The sequence below is a fragment of the Helobdella robusta genome (assembly GCF_000326865.2).
Source record: "Helobdella robusta unplaced genomic scaffold HELROscaffold_18, whole genome shotgun sequence".
Lineage (NCBI taxonomy): Eukaryota > Metazoa > Annelida > Clitellata > Rhynchobdellida > Glossiphoniidae > Helobdella > Helobdella robusta.
The window spans coordinates 237,368-244,792 of NW_008703981.1; positions in this window are offsets into that span (position 1 = coordinate 237,368).

A 7,425-nucleotide genomic window follows, 5' to 3' on the forward strand; every position below is an offset into this window, starting at 1 on the left:
TAGTGTCAGTTATTTTTCGTTATCATTTTCGTATTAAATGACATTGTCCAACAACCCCAAAACAAAAGCGGGATGGCTCAATCGTTAAAGGCGCCTGGTCTTGCTGTTGCAATGACTGGGTTCGAATACAAAAAGATCCCAGCCTATCATATGCAATGTGTATGATGCGTGGTTTTCACGCGTATTCATGTACGCTGTGTGTGTTTGTCGTTGAAACATCTGAAGCTAACGCGAAAGAAAAAGTAAACTTTAACCTTAACCTTTAACAATCAGTAAAAATAAATTTTTTTTCAACATTTTTGCGAGACTTGGAAATTTTTTTAAACTGGGGTACATTAGTTTGACCCAAACAACACCAACCAACCGATTCAAATGAAGCTTTATCGTTAGTGTACGACAGTTTACCAAATTATCAACAAAAAGCCTGTCTACATCACAATCGTCTGTCTATATGTACAGACAGATACCCATCAATACGCACAGACTCACGGATAAATACACGCAAATATGCGAACATACGCAAGTAATACGTCCATCTCTTCCTCTGCGACCAACCTATTAGGACTTCCGTATAAATCTTCAATAGAAAAAAAAACAACTTTTACGATATTTTGATATTTTAAATCCATAGATAAACAGACGAAGCATAAACAAAAGTTAAACATACAAACACGTATTCCTTATACAAATATGCATACAAGAAGTAAATTTTTTATACAAAACGAACAATGTATGGAACAGGTTTTCACAGACTAACAGGCAAAAAACACATGAGAATGTGTTCAAAACTTAAAATAACATTCGAAAGAGAACAAAACAGAAAACAAACATACAAAACATAAACAATTAGACAAAACATTACCGACATAAAAAAATAATACAAAATTTAAACATACACATACAAATGCAACCAAAAAGCGATAAAATGTATTTTTAGATATATCACATTCCACAGACAGGTAGACCAAAATACAAAAGCCCAGCGCAAACAAATTTATTGTTTACAAAAGATTAATTAAACAGTAATGCAATTATAAGACAAATGAACGAATGAACAAATAAATAAATAAACAAACAAACAAACAAACAAACCAACAAACAAACAAACCAATTCACGTAGAACACTATTTTCAATCATGAAATGATCATAAATAACGAACAAGTACTGACTAATGACTAACTGAATGGATGAATGAATGAAAGAATAAATAAATGAATGAATGGGCAAATGAAATAATAGACAAATGAATAAGTTTTATTTATTTTATTTATTTATTCACAAAACCAGAGGGCTAAAAAGAAACCACTTATCCGGTAAGAAAAATGAAAAAAAATGTTCGAAAGATGAATCGTACGTCTATGAATTAAGTAAAAACATAGGATAATAACAGAGATCGATGCACAATGATCTTAATGAATAATGAAAAAGTTTATAGTCAAACATAGAAGATAACTTCATAACTTAAAAAATGTACTACTGATATTATAATTGGTAAATGATATGACAGTTTTAGCCAACAGAGTTAGTTAGGCATATATGTAAATATTAAACGTAATTTAACAATAAATCACATTATAATTAAAAATCTATTTAAATCAATAGTGAGTAAATGATTTTTGAAGACAGCAAGTGAAGTTGAAGACACTACGTCTGCCGGCAATGCATTCCACACTCGGATAATCCGGATACAGTAGAAATATTTTGTTACGTTGTCTCCAGCGTTGAAATCTTGCAGTCGACATGGGTGACCGCGAGTTGACAGATAATGTGAAGGGATGAAAAAACCATTTAAATCTGTGTTGATGAGGTTGTGTAGTATTTTGTACAGCAAGCACAAATCAAGAACCAATCTACGCCGCTCAAGTGTTTGTAGTCCTACCGCTTGCAATCTAGACAAATATGGAAGATGACGAATTGACGGAATGAATTTGGTAAATCTTCTCTGAACATTTTCAATCTTGGTTATTTGATATTTGTAGTGCGGATTCCATAGCGGTGAGCAGTATTCAAGTAGAGGACGTACATAACTGCAAAAAGCCTTCACAAGTAGATCCTTATTCTTAGATGTGAAACATTTGACGATTAAGCGAGCGCGGGAAGAAGCCTTGTGAGTGATGTTGTTGATATGCGCATTAAAGTTGAATTTGCTGTCCATTATCACACCAAGATCTCTGAAGTCATTTGTACAACTGAGAAGATGTTGATCTATATAATATTGATGTGGAACTAATGTTGATCTCGAAGATGGAAGAAATGAGCAATGACAGCATTTACTCGGAGAGAGTGGCAACTGCCATTTGATACTCCAAGCTGTTATATCGTTGATGGCCTGTTGAAGTTGAACTGAGTTGGATGAACGGCTGTATAATTTAATATCGTCAGCGAATAGCAAACTTGAAACTGAAATAGATGAAATGCGTTCAACAATGTCGTTAATGAAGACAATGAATAGAGTTGGACCCAAGACACTGCCTTGGGGGACACCACTGGTAACCGACACTGAATTGGATAATTTGTTTTGAATTCTAACAAGCTGGGAACGTTGAGACAAGAAGTCCGACAGCCAGGCAAGCAGATCACCAGCTATTCCATAGGATCTCAATTTTCCGACCAGTTTCGAGTGTGACAGAATCAAAAGCTTTTTGGAAATCGAGGTAAATGGTGTCACAGCCTTCTTTGTTTTGACGAAGTGATATCCAGTCGCTGTAAAATTGCATTAAGTTGGTGCAGGTTGATCTACCAGGTAGAAAACCATGTTGAAAATGCGTAATTAGTTTGTTTTCTAAAAGAAAGGATAATATTACTTTGTTTATAATCTTTTCCATTGCTCTACAACTTGAACTCGTGAGTGAAATAGGTCGGTAGTTGCTGGGGTGGTTTGTGGGACCCTTTTTATGAATGGGAGTAACAATAACAGATTTCCATTTAGTTGATAGCTGGTTATTTCTAAATGATAGATCAAAAATATGACATAATGGAACTGATAGGTTAGATGCACACATCTTCAGGACAACATTCGGTATACCATCTGTTCCAGCTGAGGTTGAATTTTTTAAGTTACGCAGAGTTGTATAAACTGTATGGGGAGTGAAACAAATATCTTCTAACAAGTTGTTGGTTAGACAAGGTATGGAACAATTGGAGTTGTTATCATGTGTAAATACGGAAGAAAAATATTTGTTGAATGCATTGGCCATTATCAGCGGGTCATAGGTCACGCTATTGTCATCTAACTTTAAACTACTGACATTGAGACGCGATAGCATTTTTTTGTTGACATACTGGTAAAAACTTCTGACATTGCATTTAGAAAGCAGTTTATGTTCATTGATTATTCTGTAACTGTTTGCTAAGCCAGAACATTTTCGTGACATATTCAAATACTGCTCTTTATCATCCGGTGAAGAAGTTCGTTTCCATTTTTTCCAGTAGTGAAGTTTTACTTTATAAGACTGACGAAGTTGATAAGGAACCTGTATTTTGTGTTCTTTGCTTCTCAGAAAAGATCGAGGGATGTAAGTTGCCATAAGATTGTTTATCAAACGCTCAAAAATGTCCCAACATGTGTTGACGTCGAAGCAGTGCTGAAAAATATTGTCCCAGTTGATTAGCCTCAGGCATTCATTCATATTAGTGAAGTCTGCACTGTTGTAATTATAAAAGGAAGTGTCGTTATCATTGTTAGAGAATTTGTCAGTTGAGTTATGAGTGATGCAGTTAACTTGAAAGGTAAGGCAGTTGTGATCACTGGAAGAAAATGGACAGGAAATCTCTAACTCGACAAGTAGGCTGGCATCATCAGATAGGATCAAATCTAAAATGTTATTTCCACGAGTTGGTTGATCGACAAGTTGGTAGAGACTTAATTCATTGAAAAGTTCGATAAAAGTATTGTAGATGACGTTATTTGGTGCAGAATAATTATTCCAATTAATTAGTGGGAGATTGAAATCACCTAACAAGCAAATCACATCTCCCTTGCTAAGTTCTTTGATGCACCTGGCACTATCAAACGCATATTCCTCTGCTGATTTATCAAAACCACCACTTCGATAGTACGAGATGAAGCGATAATTTTTCTTTGAAATGGAAACATCAATTGAAACTATTTCTATGTGGGAGAACTGGGATGGTATTGAAACGATCTTGTATTGAATAGTGTCATTGATGATGAAAGCCACGCCGCCACCACGTGTTGCACGATCTCTGCGAACAAAAGAATAACCGCTAGGTAAAAATAAGTTGTCAGGATCATTTGGAGTAAGCCATGTTTCTATAACAGAAAATATTTCTGGTCTGTAAACTGACAAAAATAAATTGAGATCATTTTGCTTCTTTTGAATGCTACGAACATTAGCTAAGGCCATACGAATGTGTTTATTGTTGTAGGACTGAAAAAAAGGGCTGGGCATTTTTAGAGTTGTTGTTGGTAGTTCTGATGCGACGTCTCTCCTGTCTGATCAAGGAGGCTTGTTCGGCCTGCCTTTTGGAAAGGTCAGGGTTGATGAAGATACATTTTGTTGTTGAAGAAGAGCGGAGGATCCTTGATGAGGCAATCAGGTCCTCAGCTGCCGATGAATTGTCTAGCGTGACACATAACCTGTGGTTTCCGATACGGCGAGTTCTAGCAATTGTTGGCTTGACCGTGAGGTGGTTCTCGCATAACGATAAAACCATATCTTTGTCGTTACATCCTGGCTGCAACTCGAGACCGGAAATGATAACATTTTTAGACCGACGTTCTTCATCTTTCCTTTCCTGCTCCACTGACCAAAGGGCCCCAGTCACTGTCTCAAGCATGGGAGATTCAGTAAGTTTAGTTACCTGCTTTTGACAATCAGTAACACTGGTGGCCAGTGTTGACATAGCGGAGTGAAGTTCTTTCATACTACCAGTCACGGCATCGGACATGCTCTTAACGGCGTTTTCGAAGCTATTACTTAGAGCTTCCATTCTGATTATTGTTGTTTCGAACAGCTTGCTCATAAGGCTCTCGGAATGGGCTACTATTTTGCGCAGGTTGTCATTACATTTTTCTAATACTAGAATTAGATTCTGGTCTGACTTTTCAAACAATTTTTCTAGGTTTTTATTGGAAACATCAATAATTTTTTTCAGATTGTCATTTGGTTTTTCTAATAATTTATCTATACATTTCAATAAATTTTCGTTTGATTTGTCCAAAATTTTTGACACAAGAACTTCAAAACTTTCGGCTGAGACATTTTTTGCCATGATGACGAAGCACTAATAAGACAGGACAGGAAAACAAAACAGTAGAACAGTTTGAAAATATTTAATTTAAACAATTTTTTATATTTTTAGAAGTGACTTAACAAATTAACAGTTTTGCGGTAGAAATTAAATATGCTATAACTAGAATAAATAAGAAATTTTAAGTTTTAAATCGAGAAATTACAATATCAACAAGACGTACGGGAAGCTAACCACGAATAAATGACGAATAAATCACGAGTTGACGAATAAATGAATGAATAAATGAAAGAAAGAAAGTGAGAAAGGAGATTTTACATTTTTTTTTGTCTGTACGTTTCAATAGCTTTCTTATCTTATTTTCATTTTTGCTTTCTTTTTCTGTTTTTTTTTCAAAATTAATTTTTTCTGTTTTGTTTGCAATGTTTTCAATGCTTTGTAGACTTTGATTTAGGCCATCTCATTCTTATTCACGTTCATGATGAAAGGCCTGCTCTAGGGAAATCTCGAAATCGATTGATCCATCAATCCGTTCATTTATCCATATATCCATTCATCCAAACATCCTTCTATCAATCAATCTACGTGCTTAGATCCATCTATTTATTTATTTATTCACGACTTTCAACGATATTTATCCAACTTTTCAATCTAGAATCCATTCGCAATTTCAACCAATCAAAATTTTTTACATTTATTTATATAAAACAACCCACCCATCAATCAACTTAACCATACATATATTCATTCATTCATTCATTAATTAATTCATTCATTCATTCATTTATTCATTCATTCATCCAATCCATTCCACTCATCCATTTACAAGCTTACAGAATTATTCAATGTCTATTGAAGATTACTAATCAGATCTCGTTAGAAGTTCACTTTTGATGAATAAACATTCTACGTCATCACGTCGTCAGCTTCTTTGAGCAAACAAACGTTCATAAATAGTAAACACAGACAAAAACAAAACAATAATTTTGTGGATAACAAAGTGTAAGTGTTATTTTACACATGTCATAAAAGTCAGCAAATAACGTAAATTAACGGTGCTATTAAATAAAATGTAAGCTATTTATGTAGACAAAACTAAAAAAATCAATCAAGGGTAAACAAATACCATAAAAAATGACGTCAACAATACATGTAAACAAATGAATTATGAAAACAATTAATGTAAACAAATTATGTATACAAATTGTGTAAATAGACAACACAATCAAAATAAACGAATGAACATAGAAAACAACTGAACGAACTGAACGAAGTGAACAAATGCAGAAAACCAAGGTCTTTGGAAAATCACATAGCAGTCCTACCTAGCAACTAACAACAGCAGTTGGAGAGCCATTTAAACAATACCTGCAAAATCGAACAACAATTAACAAACAAAAGCAACTTAATCAGCAACGATAACAACAATTGCAGACATACATAAAACTGCAGCAAACACACAAACAAACAATCAAACACACACACACACACACACACAGACAGAAACAAACACAAAATTTTTTCAAAATGATTAGGCGAGCAGATTTTTCGAAAAACTTTTATCTTGAAATGAAATTTTTTCTTCTAATTTTGATAAATTGCCTGCCTGCATTGACCGTGCTTCCAGAAAATTGAAATTGGCAATGTAATGAAATTAAAAACAGCACAGACATGCTGCATGTATCAAGCAACATGCAACATGCAACATGAAACATGTAACATGCAATATAAAACCAACAACATATACAACAACAAAAGACAAACAACAAAGAGCATAGATATACAACATAAAAACCATGCAACAACATACAACAACACAAAAGAACACTCAACCAAACCACACACACAACCACTAACATAAAGAACACGAAACTGCCCCCGAACTACAGCAACAACAACAGCAGCAACAACAACATCAACAACAACAACAGCAAAATATCCTTCAACATGCAACTTAATTACTGTCATCAGTCCGTTGATGAGTGTATGATGGATGGACAAACATAAATGTATATATATATATATATTTTACAATATTCTATAAATTCTACCGAATGTTTGGCGTTAATATGTTTGTAGTTCGTTTTTTCGATTTTTCTCACTAAAGTTTTTTGGTGAACGTTTAGTTTATTAAAATTCAAAATAAACTTATTTTTCGAATTCATGCTGCAAATAAGGCCATATTTCGATTCCGAATGAATCATCGTCAG